A 20,107-nucleotide genomic window follows, 5' to 3' on the forward strand; every position below is an offset into this window, starting at 1 on the left:
TCAGGCATCACCTTCCTCCTGCTGGGAGTAGCCAGGCCAAGTAAGCCAAGTGTCGGTGTGGGACAGGGCACCGAGGTGGCCAGGCTGTGGGCAAGGTGGTTGGCTCCAGCTGGCATCTCACCAGTGGTGTTCCCCAGGGCTCAGCTCTGGGCCAGCTCTCTTTGACCTTTGCTCTTAGAGGTCTCTTCCAGCCGAACTGTCTGAGCGTACCCAGCTGAGGAGATTCAACCAGGACAGTTCTGCAGGCAGCTCCACTGCTGGCAAGGCAGAGGCTTGACCCTTGCTTGGAAGTGTGCTCACCACTGATCCGGTAGGCAGGAGCACAGTACAATGGGTTCTGGCAGCCCAGCACTTTGCTGCCCTTCCTTCCTAATCACCCAAGCTGTTGGCAAAGCCTGGCCAAGAAGCACAAAGCTGCAGAACAGCAGTTGGCACCTTTCTGCACCAGTGGCAGGCTGAAACGGACCCCTCTGGAAATAAGAATCTCTTATCCAGCACAGGGACACAAACCACAGGGGATCTGTCTGCAGCAGCAGTTTGGAGTCTGCAGCTTCTGGGGCTGCTAAGAAGCCCAAAGGCCTCCAGGGCTGCTTTTGGTGAAACACAAAAGGCTGGCTGTGTGGAACTCAAAGGGCAGCTTTGTCCTGCACCTCATCATCCTTGCCAGGTGACAGGTGTCAGGCTTGGCCTGCTCTGTCACAGCCTGTCTGCTTCTGCAGCTTCCTGGAGAAGCTTTAAGACTTCAGTCAGAAGTCTCCTCAGACCTGGGCAAGGTCAGATGAAAGCAGCCCGATGGGGCTCTGGGCAGTGCAGTGCTGTGAGTGAAGACAGGCAGCAGAGTGAGCTCAGCAGCAGCTGGGGGGCTGCAGAGCTGACAAATGAGAGACTTGAAGCCTTACCCCATTTAGCTGCTCAAGATACCAACTAGTAAGGCAGGTTCCTTAACAACCAAGCTGCAAAAGGTAAAACTTTCCCTTCTCCCAAGCCTGTAAATTCTTCATTTTTCCACTCTGCAGCTGCCCTTGGCAGGAAGCAGGCTAGAGAGCTGCCAGAGCCTCGTGGAAAGAAAAAGCAGGACTGGACCAGAGTGAGATGCCTCCAACAGCAGAGCTTCCTTCCTGCCAGGGACAGAAATGCCTACATGTGCAGATCCCCTCTTGTCCTTGTGACTGCAAGCTGGGGTTTGGGGTGCTGCTAGAAGCTGGCTGAGGTGAGCCTGGCTCCTCCTTTTCAACTGCTCCATGCCTGTGCCTCCTTGAACACCCCTCAGGTGAGCTCTGCCACAGCCAGCAGAAGGCTGCAGACTTCTCTAGCAGTCAATCAATCAATCAATCAACAAAACCAAAGCCTGCCCTCAGAACTGCCAGACTGGCATCACCTGGGGAGCGCCCAGGGAATGCAGCACCCCAACTATTCTTGCTGCTCCACAGCAAGGCCTCCCCAGCAAACACAGCAGGGAGAGGCAGCCCTTGCCAAAGCTCAGTGAGTTACATGAAGTATGAGATGAACAAAAACGAGCAAAGGCTGCAGTGGTTTGCCTGCCACACCAAGGGCTTGGATGCACTCACCTGGGGCCCAAGTAAAGAACTCCATTTTTTTTTTTGAGACAAAAAAGCTGTCATGGAATGGCTCAGTGTGGAAGGGAGCTCAGAGATGATGTCCTCCAACCTCCCCACCATGCCCAGGGACACCTCAACTACACTCAGCTGCTCAAGGCCTCGTCCAGCCTGGCCTGCAACACCCCCAGCAAGGGGGCAGCCAGAGCCTCCCTGGGCAGCCTATGCCAGACTCTCACCACCCTGGTACTGAAGAACCTCTTCCTCAGATCCAGTCCTGTCTCTTCACCCAAGTGGCACTGCCCCACACCACCCTCCATCATCTACGCTCAGCTCCTGTTCCCAGCCACTGTCTCCATTTGCTGTTTGGCCTCAGCTGGCAAGCAAGTGCTGAAACCCAGCTCTGAGCATCCCCTGGCAGCACTGCTGGTTGTTTAATCACAGCACCAGGACAGTGCCTCTAGGAACACAGTTGATGGTGTTCAGCTTCAATGCACTTCAAAACCAAAGCACAAGCATCAGGAATGATCTGCTTGTAAGACCCAAGCTTCATGTAAGGACAAACAGCCAGGCTCAGTCTGGAGGGGTGAGGGCATCATAGAGCTACAGACAAAGGAACAAGAGGCACATTGTGCAGTGCTCAGTTCCAGAGAGGGCAGTGGAGCAACAGCAGAGATAAGAAGGGTCTCTTGGCATCCAGAGAATGCAGCCAAGCTCCAGGATCCCAGAAACAAGGCTGGCAGAGCACTTCTGGGGTTTGCTCTGCCTCCAAGGCAGAGGAGGGGGGTGCAGAGCCTGCCAGGTGGAGGCTGCAAGTGGAGAAAGGACAATGCAAGCAGCAGCATGTCTGCTGGAAGATGGTCTTCACCTCAGCCAAAACTTCCTGGCCAGAGATCCTTCAGAGAGCACCCAGGAACCTGTCCCACCTCTGCATTCCTTTCAGCAGTCAGGTGATGATTGGACTCCATGAGCCAAAAGGGCTTTCCCAACCCAAACAACTCCACACTTAAGTCTTCTAAGCTTTTAGAGGTCTTGCCACACTCAAGTACTTGCAGACAGGAGAAGGCAAACTCTGAAGTTTGCTGGCCATAGCTCCTTACCTGCAGGTGAAGATGAGCAGAGGGCTCTGTTCATGCAGTGGGCTCAGGGCAGGCTCTGGGCACAGGTGTGGGCTTTGCTGCTGCCAAATCAGCTGCTAGAAATAATGAAGACACCATCATGGATCAGTCCAGTCCTGCATCCTCCTCAACTTGGTCATAGACTGGCTCAGGCTGGAAGGAAGCTCAGAGCTCAGCTGCTCCAACCTCCTGCTATGCCCAGGGACACCTCTCACCTACACTCAGCTGCTCAAGACTTCACCCAGCCTGGCCTGCAACACCCTCAGCAAGGAGGCAGCCACAGCCTCCCTGGGCAGCCTGGGCCAGGCTCTCACCACCCACACACTCAACAGCTTCTGCCTCAGCTCCACTCTCAGCCTGCTCTGCCTCAGCTCCAAACCATTGCCCCTTGGCCTGCCTCACACCCCCTCAGCACAAGTCCCTCTGCAGCCTTCCTGCAGGACCCCTTCAGCTCTTGGATCCAACCAGGACTTTCTGGACAGCACTCCAAGGAATTTATCTGCTCTGACTTAGCAAACTGAACACGGCCATGGCACACAGCTGGTGCCTCAGCCTGGCCAGAGACAGAGATGCATGGACACTGCTGGAGGGGAGAAGAGAGCAATATCATCTCCCTCGAACCAGGGGAACTGAGCTCCCAACTGCCAAAGATGTCTTCACCTGGTGCCAACCAATCAGCTGCCAAGACCCCAGCAGAACAGCTCCAGTTACTGCTCCTTGGCTGCTCCTCCCCAGGACTGCAGAGTGCAGGCGAAGCCTGGTGGGTTCGGATCCTCAGGATGGAGGAGCTGCGATGCTGTGTAGCAGCAGGGACTGGCACTGCTCACTGGGCTGCTCTTCTCAGAGCATTCTGCAAACCGAGTGGGCAGGGGTAAGGCTGAGGGCCACTCTCTGTCCTCGGGGACCCCTATTAAGTCAGATTCCCAACATGGAGCACTTCCTCTCGGTTTTCCTCCAGCCATATGGCTTCCTGGCAGAGCCTCTGCAGACAATAAATCCATTAATCAAGCCCCTGCTGCAGGAAAAGGCTCCTTCCCCCCCTTCATCAATCCAGACATTTTAATGGAGATGTTTTATGTATTTTATTTTATGAAAGTCCCAGGGAAAACACTGAACCCTTCTTTGTTCTCACCCTGCAACCCTAGAGGCTGGAGCCCCAATTCCAGTGCCAGCCCAGCAGGCAGCTGTGTGTTGGCTGCAGCCAGAGTGTGGGCAGCAGGGCAGGAGAAGGGATTGAGCCCCTTAACTCTGCTCAGACCTCATCTCCAGGAGCCCTACAGGTGTGGAGGCTCCTGGGGACTGCTGCTCAGAGCCCTCCCCAGCTGCACTGCTGGAGCTGAGTGCCCCCAGGCCCAGCTCACAAGGGACTCAGCAGCACAGAGGTGGTGCCAGGTCTCAGTAGACATTTGCTCTGCTGGTGAAATATTTTTCTTGATAGCTGTCTTTGCTCACAGTCAATCCAAGCCTGCCCTGCAGACTTCATCTCTGAGCAGCTCCCTAACTTTGGGTTAACCCAAACCAGCAGAACAAATAAAACCCCAGGCCAGCTCTGTCTCTGATGTCAGCAGCAGAGATTGCTCTGCATTTCCAGGTAAGTCTTTCCATCCAAGGGAGCTGCCATCCAGCACAGGGCCTCCCTCGCACATCGCGCGCAGGAGCCTTCACATCTGCTGCCACAAACACATCTTTCTCCAGGTCAGTGAAACCCAACCACTAAATGGTGTGGAGGTCCCTCAGCCAGGTGGAGTGGCCAAGCCCAGCCAAACTGAGGGCTCCTGACAGAGCTGGGGGCTTGGCAATGCAGCTGAGTTCTGCACTTGGCTCTCTGTGGTCTCCAGAAGCACAGCAGCTGCCTCTGTCCAGCCTCACCCCTCATAGCACTTCACACCAAACAGCACCTTAGAGGCACCTACAAGGAAGCTGGGAAGGGACTTTTGACAAGGGCTTGTAGTGACAGGATGGGAGGAGATGGACTTAAACCCGAGGGCAGCAGATTGAGACTGGAGATGAGGAAGAAATTGACAGTGAGGGTGGTGAGACACTGGCACAGGTTGCCCAGGAAGGCTGTGGATGCTCCCTCCCTGGAGGTGTTCCAGGCCAGGCTGGATGAGGCCTTGAGCTACCTGTGCTGGTGGGAGGTGTCCCTGCCCATGGTAGGGGGCTGGAGCTGGATGATGTTGAAGGTCTCTTCCAACCCCACCCATTCTATGAATCCATGCAGCTGAGAGGCAGGTCGAGGCAGAAGGCAGCATTCATGCTCCAAGCTCTTTCCCTGCACCCATTCAGTTACTTCACTGTTTTTTTTCCTGACAGGGGCTGTCAGGCTCCTCTCTGACCCTGCAGAGCTCAGCCTGTGCCAGAGGAAGTGGAAGCTCCTCTGCCACCTTCAGCCCCAGACTCAGATCCTGTCACTACCAGCAGCACATAGCAAAGCAGCAAGAAGAGGAAAGCAGTGACCGAGGCATGGTCTGCTCTGGGCTACCTCCTGGCAGCCTCTATGGCTCTGGAACACTGCCCAGCCCCCTCCAACCCCTTGAAAAGGTCCTGTGTAAGAGGTGGGAGATGGACTCTGCAGCAACTCCAAGCCAAGAGGCTGCAGACACTGGTGAGGAAGAGGAGCTGCAGAGAACCTCAGCAGCAGCTTACAGCAAGGAAAGGCACAAGGCAGCTGCAGAAGGGAACCCCTCAGCTCTATGGCCCTGTGGAGGAGGAGAACAGAAGCAGCAGTTCCTGATGCCAAGGTCAGTGGCTGCTTCAACAAACTACGACAGGCCAGAGCAGCTCAGCAGAGCTATGGAGACACCCAAAGGAAGCAGCACTCAGGGCTACCTTCCAGCCACTGCTCCAGATTAACCTCAGCTGCACATGCAGAGGTGTCCCTTGGCACGAGGGCCAGGGGGATGCCAGCAGTACAGGAAGCATGATGCCAGCCACAGACCTCATAGCTGGCTTATGCTGGACGGACTTGAAAAGCCAAAAGTCCCTTCCCTAGCACGGCTCAGTCTGCACAACTCTTACAAACACGACACCCAGAGCTCGGTCGCCAAGACCAAGCCAGTTTCACAGCCCAAGGTGTGCAGAACTGATGCTATCTTCAGCCACAGCAGCTTCTCCTGGTGGCAGAGCAGGGCTGCCACTAGAACACCTGCAGGTGCTCAGGAGAAACACACCAGGCATGAGGAGCTTCTAAGCGTTGCCTGCTTTCAGCAAGAGCACAGCAGATGAGCGCCTCGGGCCAGGTGGAACCATCTGCAGCACCTGCAAGCTCTCCAGATACTTTGGGGCCAAACTGGCCAAACCTTGTCCCCAGAGCAGCCTAAGTGCTCTGTGCCCAGCTGCTCCCACACACTGCTGAGCTGCTGCTAGGTGTTTTCCTGCACAAGCCCTGCAAGGTGGATGAGCCCATCACTGTGCCAGCCAAAGCCACTGCCCAGGACCCAGGGCAGCAGCTTCCTCTCCACACTAATTCAATTGCAGCACAGCTCCCTGAGCGAGCAGTGTCACTGCTGAAACTGCACCCAGGAACTGTCTGGATGAGACTGAGGGAGAACAGGTGTCAAGAGCTAAGAGCACAGAACCCAAATTATCTCATCTCTGGCGTGTATTACCCAGGCTTGGAGATGGAAAGCAGAAGACACCTTCAGCATTTCTGGACAAAGCACAGCTAACAAGCCCCTGGGAGGCTCAGGCTGTCCTGCCCTGCTCACACTGCTGTCCCAGCTGGGTCCTGCAAACAGCACCTGCTGTGATTCATGATGAAGTGCTCCTGAAGAGTGCAGTAACTCACCCTGCAGCATCCCATCAAGGAAAACAGCCCCCTGCAGTCACAGGCCTCTGGCAGACCAATGGACTGCGAGGGCAGAGATGGCTGAAAGGCAGCTCCAGCTTGCTGCAGGTCTGGGAAGCAGCAGATTTAAACGAGGGCTGATAAATAGCATCAGTCTGTGCAGCTGCTTGAAGGAGGTCAGCGTGAAATGGTGTCCCTGAGAAATAACCCCACTAGGAAATGCTTTAATCCCTTCTGGACCAGCACATGAGAGTGGGCTCGTGTACTGTGAGCTTCACTCCAGAGAGCTCAGATCTGTGGGCTGCAGACTGGATTAGATGACCTAAAGGTTTCTGTTGGCTGAACACATCTCAAATGATCAAACCTATCCCACAGTCACAAAATGGTTCAGGCTGGCAGGGAGCTCAGAGCTCAGCTGCTCCAACCTCCTGCCATGCCCAGGGACACCTCTCACCTACACTCAGCTGCTCAAGGCCTCATCCAGCCTGGCCTGCAACACCCCCAGCAAGGAGGCAGCCACAGCCTCCCTGGGCAGCCTGGGCCAGGCTCTCACCACCCTCACACTCAACAGCTTCTGCCTCAGCTCCACTCTCAGTCTGCTCTGCCTCAGCACCAAACCATTGCCCCTTGGCCTGCCTCACACCCCCTCAGCACAGCTCCCTCTGCAGCCTTCCTGCAGGATGCCTTCAGCTCTTGGCAGCAGCTCTGAGGTGCCCTGGAGCCTTCTCCTCTGCAGGCTGCATCCCCCCACCTCCCTCAGCCTGTGCTCACAGCCCTAGGAACATCTTTGTGGCCTCCAAGCCCAAACTCATGGCAAGTTAAAAATCAGGTCCTGTTCCTGTCTTGTTCCACTACTGCAATTTGTGACTTTTAATCCCAGGGCCACATTGATAGAGCCAGCAAACAACCACGGACTTGAAAACAGCCTTCCCCTTCTCCAGCAACCCTACAACATGCAAGCACCATCCTGCCTCAAGGTGCAGCTCCTGAGAGCCCTCCCAGGCTGAAAAGGTCCTGCAGTGAAGCGAATTCCTGGCAGCCAGGGGCCAGCTTGAGCTCTGCCTCCTGTCAAAGGAAAGAGCAACTCAGCAGCCTGCTCTGGAGCTCGGCTCTAGCTCCCTTGTTTGGGAATTAACCATCTGCTGTGCAGCCTCAGGCAGCCCTGCTGCACCAGGGTGGCACTCCCCGGGCTGCCGGGGCTGGGGCACAGCAGCAGCCAGAGCCCAGCAGCCAGCCTGCCCCCCGGGCTCCCCTGCCTGCCCGGGCTTTGATTTGATCCAATTAGCAGAGGAAGCCTGGGCCAGAGAGGAGGCATCGGAATCAATGAACGCAGAAAGGGAGCAGCTCCAAAAGGCTTCCTGACAACAGGATTCTGTTTACAACAGCTGCAGGTCACAGATCTTAATCTAGGCCCTTTCAAGATGTCTGCAAAAATAAAGCAAGCTGGAAATGGTCACTGGAGAGGCAGAACTCCTACGGGGAAAGGTGCAGCTGGAGAGAGCGCCATAGGCAAGGCTGGGTGTGTGCCAGCTCCAGCTGCTGGGAGAGCAGGAGGCCTCTGTCCCTTGCAAAAACATCTGCACAGCACAAGCCCATGGAGTCACAGGGCAGGCTGGAAGGGACCTCAGATGTCATCTACTCCAGCCTCCCTGACATGGGCATGGATGCCTCTCAGCTAGACTTGGGGCTCCCCCTGCCCAGCTCTCCAGCCTGTCTAGGTCTCCCTGGTGGCAGCACAGCCTGGGGGCTGTGAGCCACTGCTCCCAGTTTGTGCCAACAGCAAAACGGCTGAGAGGACACTGCCTCCCCACCCAGGTCACTGATGATGATGTTGAACAGGACTGGGCCCAGAACTGCTCCCTGGAGAACACCACTGGTCAGGGCATGCAACTAGACTGCACCCCACTAACCAGAGCCCTCTGCCAGGTCTGCAGCCAGAGGAGCTGCCTGCAGTAGCGCCTGTGGGCTGAGGCTGCACTGCTTCAACTGCAGTGGAAACACACCCTGTCGTGCTCCCAGCCTCGCCACGACCTCCAGGCTCCTTGCCAGAGCTGCTGCAAGGCTTTCCTGAGAGGCCCTGGGGAGCAGCTCAGTGTCTGCCTGGGACCAGGAAGCCTTGAGCAGCTGAACCTAGCCAAGAGGTGCCCCTGCCCATGGCATGGAGGTTGGAGATGACCTCTGAGATGCCTTCCAACTGGAATCATTCAGTATGTCTGTGAACAATGCCTGAGACAAGCAGGAACCACCTGCAGCTCAGGAGAGCACAAGGCAAGCAGTCAGACACCTGAGGACGGGCTCAGCAGAGCAGCAGAACCTAAAGTGCTTCTAAAACTGACCTTCAAGATCACCCAGCTCCAGCCCCCCGCCCTGGGCAGGGACACCTCCCACCAGCACAGGCTGCTCCAGGCCTCATCCAGCCTGGCCTTGAACACCTCCGGGGGCGGGGGGGACAACCACAGCCTCCCTGGGCAGCCTGTGCCAGCCTGCACAAATACCTGCAATTATTAGGCTTTTGGAGGTGTCTTTAGACTGCCAAGCACAAAGAGCTCCACAAACAGGAGCAAACCTTTCTGCAGCAGCATCTCTAACTCCAGTCTTTGCCTGCTACCCACCAAAGACAGCTTTGCAGAAGTTGAGGTGAATGAATTTGACAGAACAAACCTAGAGGTGATGGAGCAGTCCCCAGGCAGTCAGGAAGCCTTAAGCCCAAGACAGAGCAGTGGATTTGCCTTTTCCTTCTACTTAGTCTCATTTTTATCTCACAGTGCACAAATACTTTTGAAAGGTCACAAATACTTTTGAAAGGTCATCAATACTTTGTACACCAACCCATGTGTGAGCCTGCTACTTCACCTGCCCCCTTGCCCTTCCTGTAGTAGTGGGTTATGCTCAGGAAGGGGAGCACAGGGCTCTCCCCACAGGTGCCTGTGGCGTGGAAATTCAGCCGCTGCAGCTCCTCACCCTCTGCGAGGGCAGATTTGTCATTACAAGCAGTGCACACTAAAGACTGGCCTGCCACAGGCATTCCAGTGAGAGAGCAGAGCTGAAGGAAAAAAGGCAAACCCAAACCACCCCAAACCTAAGGAGCTGGACTGCATTTGGCTGCCCTACACATCTGGCAATGGCTGGTGCTTGAGCAGCTCCTGGAAAAACAATCAAAGTGAGGAGTGAAAGGCAACAGCAGATAAACGAGACCAAGAATCTTGTCAAGAGATAAAAAAGTGGTTAGAGGTCAGTGAAGAACAAGGGCAGAGAGGGGGAAGGCTTCTAGAAGGTTCCTGACTGGGGTCTGCTACGGAGTAAGGCAAAGAGCTGCCAGCAGCAACAGGCTGCCTCCCAGGGAGCAGGGAGGGGGCACTGACAGGCTGTCAGGATCACAGCAGGACAGGGGCTCCGGGTAAACTAAACCCAGCCCCAGGACACAGCAAGGCCTCCCCTGCCAGCCCTGGCTCCACACAGCTCAGCAGCACAGGAATTAGCAGAATGCCTCTCTGCAGCTGGCAGACAGGCAGGGAAAGGCCCAGGATTCCTGCCTCCTCGAAAGGCAAGCGCTGTGCTGCAGCCAAATACCACCTAGAAAGCCACCAGGTCACGGGCAGGGACTGCAGAAGCCTGAAAGCAGTGCAGGGCAGCAAGAGGTGGCAGAGCTGCCAGGCAGGATGCCAGGCCAGCACGGCGAGCAGGCACTAACCTAGGAGCACTGGGTGCAGAGGGACAGCCCCAACGCTGTGCCAGCTCTGCACGGATTTCAGTATGTCACCAACCCACAAATGGGTTGGAAGGGACCCTGAAGCTGTCACCTAGCTCCAACCCCTGCCGCGGGCAGGGCCACCTCCCACCGGCACAGGCTGCTCAAGGCCCCATCCAGCCCGGCCCCGGGCACCCCCAGCGAGGGGCACCCCCAGCCTCCCTGGGCAGCCTGTGCAGCGCTCCCTTAAGTCTCCTCGAAAGAAGAAAAGCCCAAAGAGCTCATTCCTGGCATTCCTCAGCAGGAAAGCCTCAGGACAAGGTGAGCAAACAGAGGGCTGGCAGCGAAGGGACACGGGTGACAAATCGGAGCGGTTTGTGGATTCTGGCCCACCCAGGCACCTCCTGAGCTGCCCGCGGCTCGGGCTCCCCGCAGCGGGTGCGGATGAGGCTTTGTGCCGCACCGCTCCGCAGCTCCTCGCCGCAGCAGTTCCTTCGTGCCTCAGCAGCCCCTGCTATCTCTGGGGCATCAGGTCAGCGCCCCCAGCACCGCCCTGCGGCTCAGCAGCGCTGCGCGGCCTGCGGAGGCTCGGGGCTCGCTCCCGCTGCCGGCGGCGCGGGGGCAGCGCGGAGGCAGCGCGGAGCAGGCGCGGGGCGCGGCTGGGGAAGCTGCTTCTCAGCCAGCCGCGCTCCGGAGCGCACGGGCAGCGCCGCGGGTCGCAGCGCCGCGGGTCGCAGCGCCGCGGGTCGCAGCGCCGCGGGTCGCAGCGCCGCGGGTCGCAGCGCCGCGGGTCGCAGCGCCGCGGGTCGCAGCGCCGCGGGTCGCAGCGCCGCGGGTCGCAGCGCCGCGGGTCGCAGCGCCGCGGGTCGCAGCGCCGCGGGTCGCAGCGCCGCGGGTCGCAGCGCCGCGGGTCGCAGCGCCGCGGGTCGCAGCGCCGCGGGTCGCAGCGCCGCGGGTCGCAGCGCCGCGGGTCGCAGCGCCGCGGGTCGCAGCGCCGCGGGTCGCAGCGCCGCGGGTCGCAGCGCCGCCCGCCACGCTGAGCCGCTGCGCATCTTGCTCCCAGCATCCACGCACAGTCAGCTGTGGCATCTGCCCGCTCTGCCCTGCAGGAATGCCACCCGTGCAGACGCCTGGCGAGAGAGTTCCTTCCTCTCCTCCTTCATGCACCACACCAGCAGCAGGGCGAGGGCCTTCCGAGTCGCTTAGAAGCACTGGACAGAAAACCCCAAACAGCCCCCGGATGCTGAAATTCACTGTGGAACTGGAGGACTGAAGCTTGAGAAGGGCAGAGTTAGACTGGAAAGGAGAGAATTCTGTACAGTGAGAGAGGGAAGACTCAGAACAGGCTGCCCTGAGAGGCTGTGGATGTCCCCTCCCTGGAGATGCTCAAGGCCAGGCTGGATGAGGCCTTGAGCAACTTGGGCTGGTGGCAGGAGCGTTGGAACTGATCCTGAAGGTCTCTTCATCCCACGAGCCTGTGCTTTGTACCCCAGACCAGCCTTGCCCTACGCGCACTGCAAGCTGCCTGCTCCATGCCCTTAGCTCAGCGCTGCAAGGTCCTGGACAGTGCCCATCTCCTGGGCAAGGGCTCTGCCCTCACTCATTGCCAAGCTCCGGGCAGCTTATCTCTGGCTTTAGATGAAGGAACACAAGCTGACAACAAAAATATCTTTTGAGAAAGCAACAAAGAATGCTTTGTTCTCTATCTCCTCTCACTCTGAGGGAGGTGCTCACAGGCAGCAGGAGCACGGCAGGAGGGAGGGGAATGGAGAGGACAGAAAGCAGATAGGGATCTGAAGATCCCCACCAGCGCAGCCACAAGAACAGCAGTGCCCCTTCCAAGGCCACCGCCTCCCCCTTTGGCACCGACATAAAACATCTGGCTGCTTCCATCGCAGCCTGGCCCCCTCCCTGCTTCCCAGGCTGCTGGCTGACCAGCACAGTTCCACAGGGCTTCGGGAAACCGCAGCCTGCTCTGAGCAACGCTTGAGAGCGCCGACACAAGCCCCAGAAGTCCAGCGGCCCTGGCACCAGAACCCAGCACACCCTCACCAACTGCCTGCCCTGGGCACAGCAGGGAGCTGCAGCTCCGGAGACCCAGCACAGCACCACCAGTGCCTCACCACTTCCAGACGGGACGCCCTGATGGGCTGGCCTCAAAGTGTGCCAGGGCAGGCTCAGGCCGGACATCAGGAGTCATCCCCTCCCCCAGAGGGTTCTCAGGCCCTGGAATGGGTTTTAAAGACCTGCAGGTGTGGTGCTGAGGGCTGCGGGTTTGTGGTGGCCTGGCAGTGCTGGGCTCGTCTTCAGGTTTTCTCCACCCTCAAGTGTTCTGTGTCTGTGGTCAGACTTCGCAGCAAGGTCCCTGCTGGAAACACACCAGGCACTGTGGCGGTCAGGGAAGTGAAGCTCAAGGTTACACCTCCTGCAGTTTGCAAGCAAGCCAGTGAATGCCAGCTGCAGTACCCACCCCGGAGCAAGGGCAGGATCCCATGGAATTCACCCACAGGGCATTTCTGCCAGTATCCCTCCACTTCACACTCAGAAGTAGCCAGGGATTAAAAGAAGAGGCTTCAAAAATCCCCCAAACCATCGCAACTCCGGTGCCGGGAGAAAGAGCAACCCTTTCCAAGGACAAGAGTCTCAGCACAGGACACCATTGCAGCTCACCTTGCTGCTGCTCTGCAGCTGACAAACCAAGCCTGGAGCACCTCACCAGATCTCAAAGCTCCAGTTTCTGCAGAATTATTCTCCAGCCACAGAGAAGGTTAAGTCCCCGAACTGCAACATGACCTACTGCACCCATCCCAGCTCTGAACAGGAGTGCCAGACTCCAGGACCTTGGCAGAGTTCACATTGATCTCCTGGTCATGGTGCCCTGAGTAACAACTTCTGGGACTGTGGAGAGCCCAGAGGCCATGGCTTGAAGATTGATTTGGCATCTGAACCTAGGCTGGGTGCAGAGTACAAGATGGAAGAGCAGCTCTGAATAAAGAGCCTTGGGGTGCTGGGTGCTGAGCAGCTCCCCAGCAGTGCCCTCCTGCAGCCCAGCAGGCAGCTGTGTACTGGCTGCAGCCAGAGCAGTGTGGGCAGAGGGCAGGAGAGGGCATTGTGCCCCTTGGCTCTGCTCAGACCTCACCTCCAATCCTGCTGTCTCCAGCAGAAAGAGGACACAGAGCTACTTGAGAGAGCCCAGAGCAGGCCACAAAGATGCTGCCAGGGCTGGAGCAGCTCTGCTGTGAGCACAGGCTGAGGGAGCTGGGGGGGTGCAGCCTGCAGAGGAGAAGGCTCCAGGGCACCTCAGAGCTGCTGCCAAGAGCTGAAGGCATCCTGCAGGAAGGCTGCAGAGGGACCTGTGCTGAGGGGGTGTGAGGCAGGCCAAGGGGCAATGGTTTGGAGCTGAGGCAGAGCAGGCTGAGAGTGGAGCTGAGGCAGAAGCTGTTGAGTGTGAGGGTGGTGAGAGCCTGGCCCAGGGAGGCTGTGGCTGCCTCCTTGCTGGGAGTGTTGCAGGCCAGGCTGGATGAGGCCCTGAGCAGCTCAGTGTAGGTGAGAGGTGTCCCTGGGCATGGCAGGAGGTTGGAGCAGCTGAGCTCTGAGCTCCCTGCCAGCCTGAACCATTCTAGGATCCCACGAACTGCAAGCTGAGCCCCAACTTCCTCATCAGGCTCCAGTGCCAGAGTTCCAGTGCAAGTGTCCATTGCCCTGCCTGGAGCTGGCAGTACCCTGGTGTTAGAACCCACCAGGGCAGTCTGAAACATCCCAACGTAGCTAGCCCCAGTTTTATCTTCTGCAGCAATACTCAGGATTAGAACTGGCCTGGCAGTGGCTGCTGCTGGCTGTGCAGGCACTGGGCTGAGCTGTCAGCCTGCCCCTGCCCTGGAGCAAAACACAGAATCACTACTTCAGAACAGGTATTTCCACAGCTCTGCTCCAGCTCTGGCTTGTCCCATCCAAGGGGAAGGCTGCAGAGATGACCTTCTGTCCTCATTACCATTCTTCCCTCCTTGTGCTAAAGATAGCAGAGAGAGTAAAAATAAATAAATCCTCAATAGCAGCAGGAATTAGACAATGTCATGCTGAAAGGTGCCCTAAGTGACCAGTCTCAGCTCCTGCCCAGCCTGGGGGCTCTGACCCACAGAGGGGAGCAGCCTTGCCTAGGTGGTCTTTTGGCAGCAGCTCCGTGCCCAGGTGCAATTTGTCAGCCTGAACTCTGGGGCAGATCAGCAAAGCACTGAACAGTTGGGTGGTGCAGGCCACTGGACCATCACTGGGCTTTGCTCTGGCTACTGCTCTGAAGTGCCACCAGCGAGGGCTGGCCAGTGGCTGAGAGCCAGGAGCGAGCACACAGCAGAGCCTGGTCTGCCGTGCCCACCACAGAACGGTCTCTGCGCTGGGCAAGCCCCGAGGCACAAACACATCCCCTGGCTCCTGAGGGAGTGACTCAGAGGTTGGGAAGTGAACTGGGTGGGTTCCTCAAGCACCTCCGAAGCTTGCAGTGCTCATCTCCTCGGACTCTCAGACACAGTCATTCACTCCAGCTGTTCCAAAGACGGCCAGGTGCTGGCAGACACTCGAGTGCGGGAACAGCCCGGAGGGACCCCAGGGGTAACAGCAGATTGCTGATACGGCCTGGATCAGCAGTGTGACCAGCAGGAGCAGCGACCTGATCCTGCCCCTGTACTTAGGGGGTTGGAACTGGATGATCTTCGAAGTCCCTTCCAACCCAAACCATTCTATGAACCACTCTCACCGAGGAGCAAGAGCTGCCTGCAGCAGGGGCACAGCTTTGCCTCTACAAAGTGTGCAGCCTCCCAGCGTGCAGCAAAGCCCGCACAGAGACCTTCATCCCATCACACTGCAACCTCCCAGACCCACGGAAGAGAAGAAGAACCCAGCCCTCCAATCCAGCCCCAGAAAGCCACACACTGATTCCATGCCATGTCAGGAGAGATCTTACAGGCTTAGAGTCCCAGACGAAGACCTAACAGTAGCCAGCACACAAAGAAGCCCACAGGCCCTAAACCCAGCTCATCACCAGAGCTGACCAAGGAGACAGAGCCCAGAACTGCACACACCATGCTGAGGGCCCCTCAGCCCCCAGGGACACTCCCCCACCCTGCAATTCGATTTAACTTGAAGAGGCCAAGTGTCCTTCAGATGCAGCCTGAGGCAGGCTGCTGAGGTGCTCCGGAAGGAACATGCAGCAACGCTGTGAGACAGAGCCCGAGGACGAACACAGCTCCAGTTCCAAGCCCATCGCAGCACTACGGAGATCTCCAGCGCTTGAAAGATGGCACTGACCAAGGGTTTCCCTTCACAGCTCTGGAGAAGGAGCGTTAGCAGAAGCACCACAAGGACCAACACCTCTGAATTATCCCTACAATCACATCAGGCAAATCTGCTCAGCACAGCTCCCACTGCCATGCCTCGGCAGCAGAGCCACCCTCAGTGCCCAGCTCTGCATTTCAGCAGCTGCCTCTCCTCCCTTCCAGCTCACACGTTCCTCTGCAGGGCTTCCCTCCAATGGGATGCTCAGCAGCCTCAGCCTGGCTCTTCAGAAACACTGGGGGTGCTTTGGGAGACAGCCTGAGGCACAGTTTGAAAGTGCTGCTACTCAGATTTGCTACTACTCTCCTATTTCTCCACATCCCAAAGTTGTTCCGGCTCAAGATTAAAAAAAAAATAATAAATAAAATCACAAAACTCAGATTGTGTTGGGCTGTCAGGGGTGGGGAGAGGGCTCAGGTGCGAGAAGGGAAACAGCTTCGCTGCTTCAGCAGTCCTAGTAGGCACAGAGAATCACCAGGGCTGGAAAGGACCTTTAAGATCAAGTGTAACCCAGCTACCACACCAAGCTGCTGATTGGGTTCCCTCAAACTCATCACAGCTCAAACATTCTCTTGCTGTAAGACACAAAGTCCTAGCTTAACTCTAGCCTACTTCCCAGTTAGCTACTACCAAGCAACAGCTGATCTGAAGGGCAATTCTCTCTCCTTTTAAGAGGAGAGCAAGAAAAAGCAGAGCTCATCTCAGTCTACTCTTTAGCCACCTAAGCCTGTGGTTTTCCGGACTGGGACCTGTCAGAGGTAACACACACAAGTTCCACCTTGTTTCCTTCTCACCTCCAAAGCTGCCATTCACTGACCTCTGTCACAGCTTCACACAGCCACACCACCACCACCGACGGGCAGGTGAATGCCCCTGAACAGGTGTCTGCAGCAACCAGGAGCTAATGGGCTGCCCTGCTCCCTCATGCCCAGCTTAGGCTTCACCTCACCTGGGATGCTGGCTGGGGCAGGAGCTTGTGAGTTCCAGAGCAGACCTCTCGAACCACAAGCCAAGCGCTCCTGTATAGATGTGACTGCCACCCTGCCAGCCTCTGCTGTGCCCGGGGTGCAAAGCCTGGCAGGTGTCCTCCTCAAAGGGATGCTGACATCTGTAACCCTCCCTCACATCTGACTCCCCACTCTGATGAAAGCCAGGAGCTCAGATGCCCGGGGGCCTGGAGCAGCCACCTTAGGAGAGCCTGAGCTGGGGCTGCAGAAGAGCAGTCTGGGTGGCATCTGATCACCGCTGATCGGTAGCCAAAGGGGCAGTGTCAGGAGGACAGGACCAGGCTCTCAGAGGTGTCCACTGGCAGCACAAGGGGCAGTGGACACAAACTGAAACCCAGGAGGCTCCACATGAACATCAGGGAAAATTCTTTGCTTTGAGGGAGGCAGAGCTCTGATGCAGGCTGCCCAGAGAGGCTGTGGAGTCTTCTCTGGAGCATTCCAGACCCACCTGGCTGTGTTCCTGTGGGGTTTACTCTGAGTGACCCTGCTCTGGCAGGGGGGGTCGGAGTGGATGGTCTCCAGAGGTGCCTTCCAGCCCCTGCCATGCTGTGACACCGAGCTGCAGTTTAGCAACTGCTCTGCTGGCACAAGAGGAGGCTGCTGGAGAGCAGGGGCTGGCGCACACCACTGGGCTGCCACAGCCAGAGAACCAGAGCCTGGACCAGACCACAACAGCTTCCAGCTGCACAGACCCAGGAGCAGAATCCATTTTCTTATCCTTTAAAGTTCACGTCTCTGTTTTGCCCCACCGCACTGATTTGCTTTTCCCACCAGCAATCTCCCCCTCTCCCCCACACGAAAAAGCAGCCCTAACAACTCTCACCCCTTGCCCACTGGCAAAACACATTCCCTTTGCACTAGTGTTTTTCTCCCTTACTAGGGGAGAAGAGAGAGGAAGGGATCGGGCAGCAGCAAAAGATTAATCGTGGAACAAAGCAGCACTAACAGGAAAAAAAAAAAAACCAAACCAAAAACCCAAAATAAGCAGTCCACGGCGTGGGGGAGAAGAGGGAAAAGAAAAACAGGTTTGGTTTTCTTTGCAGCGACGAGAGGGGCCCCAAAAAACTACTGCAAAGATCTGAGTGTGTCAGGAAAGTGGCTTCTGAATCGCCTTTCTCAAGGACACGCAGAATACCCCTGTACTTTTCACACGACGCCCGAAGGAAGGGGAACGACAAAATGCCAGGAGAGAGGAAAAATGCTGGATCGAGCTGGGGCAGTAGCGAGGGAAGGGAGCGAAAAGGATGGGAGGCAGGGAGGGCAGCAGCGGATCGGGAGAGCCCGAAACCGCCCCTGGAGCTGCGGACGCGAGGGGAGGAGGAAAGCGGCGGCGGAGACGGAAAGTTGGCGAGAGCGGGCGGCGAGCGGAGGGGGCAGCGGCGGCGGGGCCGGGTCCCAGCCCGCGGCGGGGCCGAGCAGTGCGCGGCGGGACGCGGGAGCGCGGCTGCGGGAACGGGGCTGCAGCAGGGGAAGCGAGAGCGGGAGGGCAGGGCGGGCTCCGCGCCGTGGCTCACCGCACACTTACCGCTCGGCGCCCGGCCCGCAGCAGCTCCCCGGGCACCCCAGCGGCAGCCGGCTCCTCCTCAGCCCCGCGGGGGGCGGCGCGGCCGGCGGCGCAGAGCCTGGAGGCTCGGCTCTGCCCAGCCCTGCCCGGCCCTCCGGGGCTGCCCGCTCCTCCCCCGGCCGCGCCGGGCCGCCGCCGACAGCGCCTTCTCCTCTGGGTCGGCCGCGCGTTGGGTGTCCTGAGCCCGGACCGGCCGCCCCCGCCTCCTTCCTGCCGCTCCCCCGCCGCCTTCACCGGGAGAGACATGTAACGGAACTGGGACGGCAGCGCGGCATTGTGGGAGCTCTTAAAGCCGCCGCTGCCCGCCGCCGGCCCGGCCAGGGCGCGTCCGCGCCGCCTCCTGCCGCTGCCCCGCGGCCCGCGGGCGGGCGCCGGCAGCCCAGCCGAGGGGAGGCGGCGCAGCCGTGCCTTAAAACGGCCCCGCCGAACACCCGCCACCGGCCGATGCGCTGAGGGGTGGGAAGGGGAGTCGGGTCAGGGCCTCTTGAGCCCACCCCTGCAGGGACAGCGGGCCTGGGCGGCGGCAGGGGGCCGGAGGTGCCCCGGCAGGAGCTGGGGGGACCGGTGCCAAAGGAGCAGACGTGTGAGAGCCTGGCTGGGGCGCAGCCGCGGGCTGGGGTTTGTTGTCGCCCTCAGGCTCGCCATTGTTCCGAGCGCTGGGGAATGCCTTCGGTGCTGGAGCTGCAGCCTGGGCCCCCCCGGTAGCGCTGCTGTGCTGTGCCGGGGCGGAACACTGCCCCTCGGAACCTCCCGCGGAGCGGCGAAGCCTCTTTAAGCAGTTTGGGGCAGAAAGCTCTGAATGAGAAGTTTTAGGCAGGTTTGCAAGCTGGAAAAACGAGCGTTCGTAAAAGAAAGAAGACCCAACCCCAGCGGCCCCAGAGCGTTTGAAAGCGGAGCTGGAAGCTGTGGCTCGCAGGCATCCATCGCTGCCCGGTGGCGTTTGTGCTGGGCACCTCAGCTCCAGGCCATCCTCTGGGCCGCTGACACTTCTGGAGCTGTCTGAGACCACAGAATCACAGCATCGCTTGGGTTGGAAAAGCCCTTCAAGATCACCCAGTCTAACCATCAGCCTCACGCCACCACGGCGGCCAAAGCCTGTCCCCAGGTGCCACACAGTTCTGGAGCAGCTCCAGGGATGGGGACTCCAGCACCTCACTGGCAGCCTGTGCCATGAGCAGGCTGGCATAGTGCTGGGTGCTGTTATCTCCATGCCAGTCTCGGGTGGATTTTTAGGCTCGCATTAGGCCAAAAGGGCTCACATCCAGCCATAAGCCAGGGCTAAAGATGTACAGTCCCCAGCCTGGTTAGCGTAGCAGCCCCTTGCTCACTGAGCACTGCCGAGAGAAGCAGGTGCCCATTTGCCTGGCATGCTGGCTGTGAAGATGTGATGCGGCGGTGCTCAGCTGCGCCAGCCTTGTGCCATGCCTCTGCTGGGAGCGTTCCTCACTCGCGCACCCACCCTGGTCCCTTCCTAGCTGAGTTACATCCTCTCGAGTCTTAAGTCCTGTGTGCTTTGGTCACCTGCAGTCACTTCAGACACGGCTGGAGGAGAGCAGGGGTTCTGATCCCTGGTTTGGGCCGGGGCTGGCATAGGCTGCCCAGGGAGGTGGTGGAGTCCCCATCCCTGGAGGTGTGGCCATAGCACCTGGGGACATGGTCTAGTGGCCATCGTGGTGCTGGGTTGATGCTGGAGTGGTGATCTTGGAGGGCTTTTCCCACCCAAACATTTGTGTGCTCCTGCGAAGGCCTCACTGGGGGTGCTGCGTGCCAGGGCTCTGCTCGCTTAAGGCCTCTGCTGAGCAGCCCTGCATGGGCTCCAGCAACCACAGGAGCTCACCTGGGATCAGGGCTCACTGAGCAGGGTTTGTGCTCAGCGTTGAGATGTGCAGGAGGCTGGAGGGAGGTTCCAGCTAGTGCTGAAGGCTGCAGTTCAGGGGAAGCATCAGGTTAGAGCTGAAGTTCAGTGCATTCTGTGGGCTCTTTCTTCTGAGCCTTGTTATTTTTTTCAGTTAATATTTATTTCTTGGAGCCTGCAGAGAAATAACTCCTGCCTGTTTCT

At 58.3% G+C, this 20,107-nt stretch overlaps 1 protein-coding gene across 3 annotated transcripts in view; it reads right to left on the bottom strand.

Annotated features, from left to right (window-relative positions):
* RASSF8 (Ras association domain family member 8) overlaps positions 1–18,308 on the bottom strand; it is a 35,813-nt gene extending 17,505 nt beyond the window's left edge. Inside the window, exons 1-2 of one of the 3 annotated variants that reach the window (XM_064154867.1) lie at positions 18,010–18,308; positions 2,657–2,748 (exon numbers count right to left, since the gene is read on the bottom strand). The gene's annotated coding sequence lies outside the window, so the exon portion shown is untranslated. Of the gene's footprint in view, positions 1–2,656; positions 2,752–18,009 lie in introns of all 3 variants that reach the window. The other 2 variants (XM_064154866.1, XM_064154868.1) reach the window with 2 other exon arrangements.
* Positions 18,309–20,107: the final 1,799 nt, after the last annotated feature.

The sequence above is a fragment of the Pogoniulus pusillus genome, chromosome 15 (genome assembly GCF_015220805.1).
Source record: "Pogoniulus pusillus isolate bPogPus1 chromosome 15, bPogPus1.pri, whole genome shotgun sequence".
In the NCBI taxonomy this organism is placed as follows: Eukaryota; Metazoa; Chordata; class Aves; order Piciformes; family Lybiidae; genus Pogoniulus; species Pogoniulus pusillus.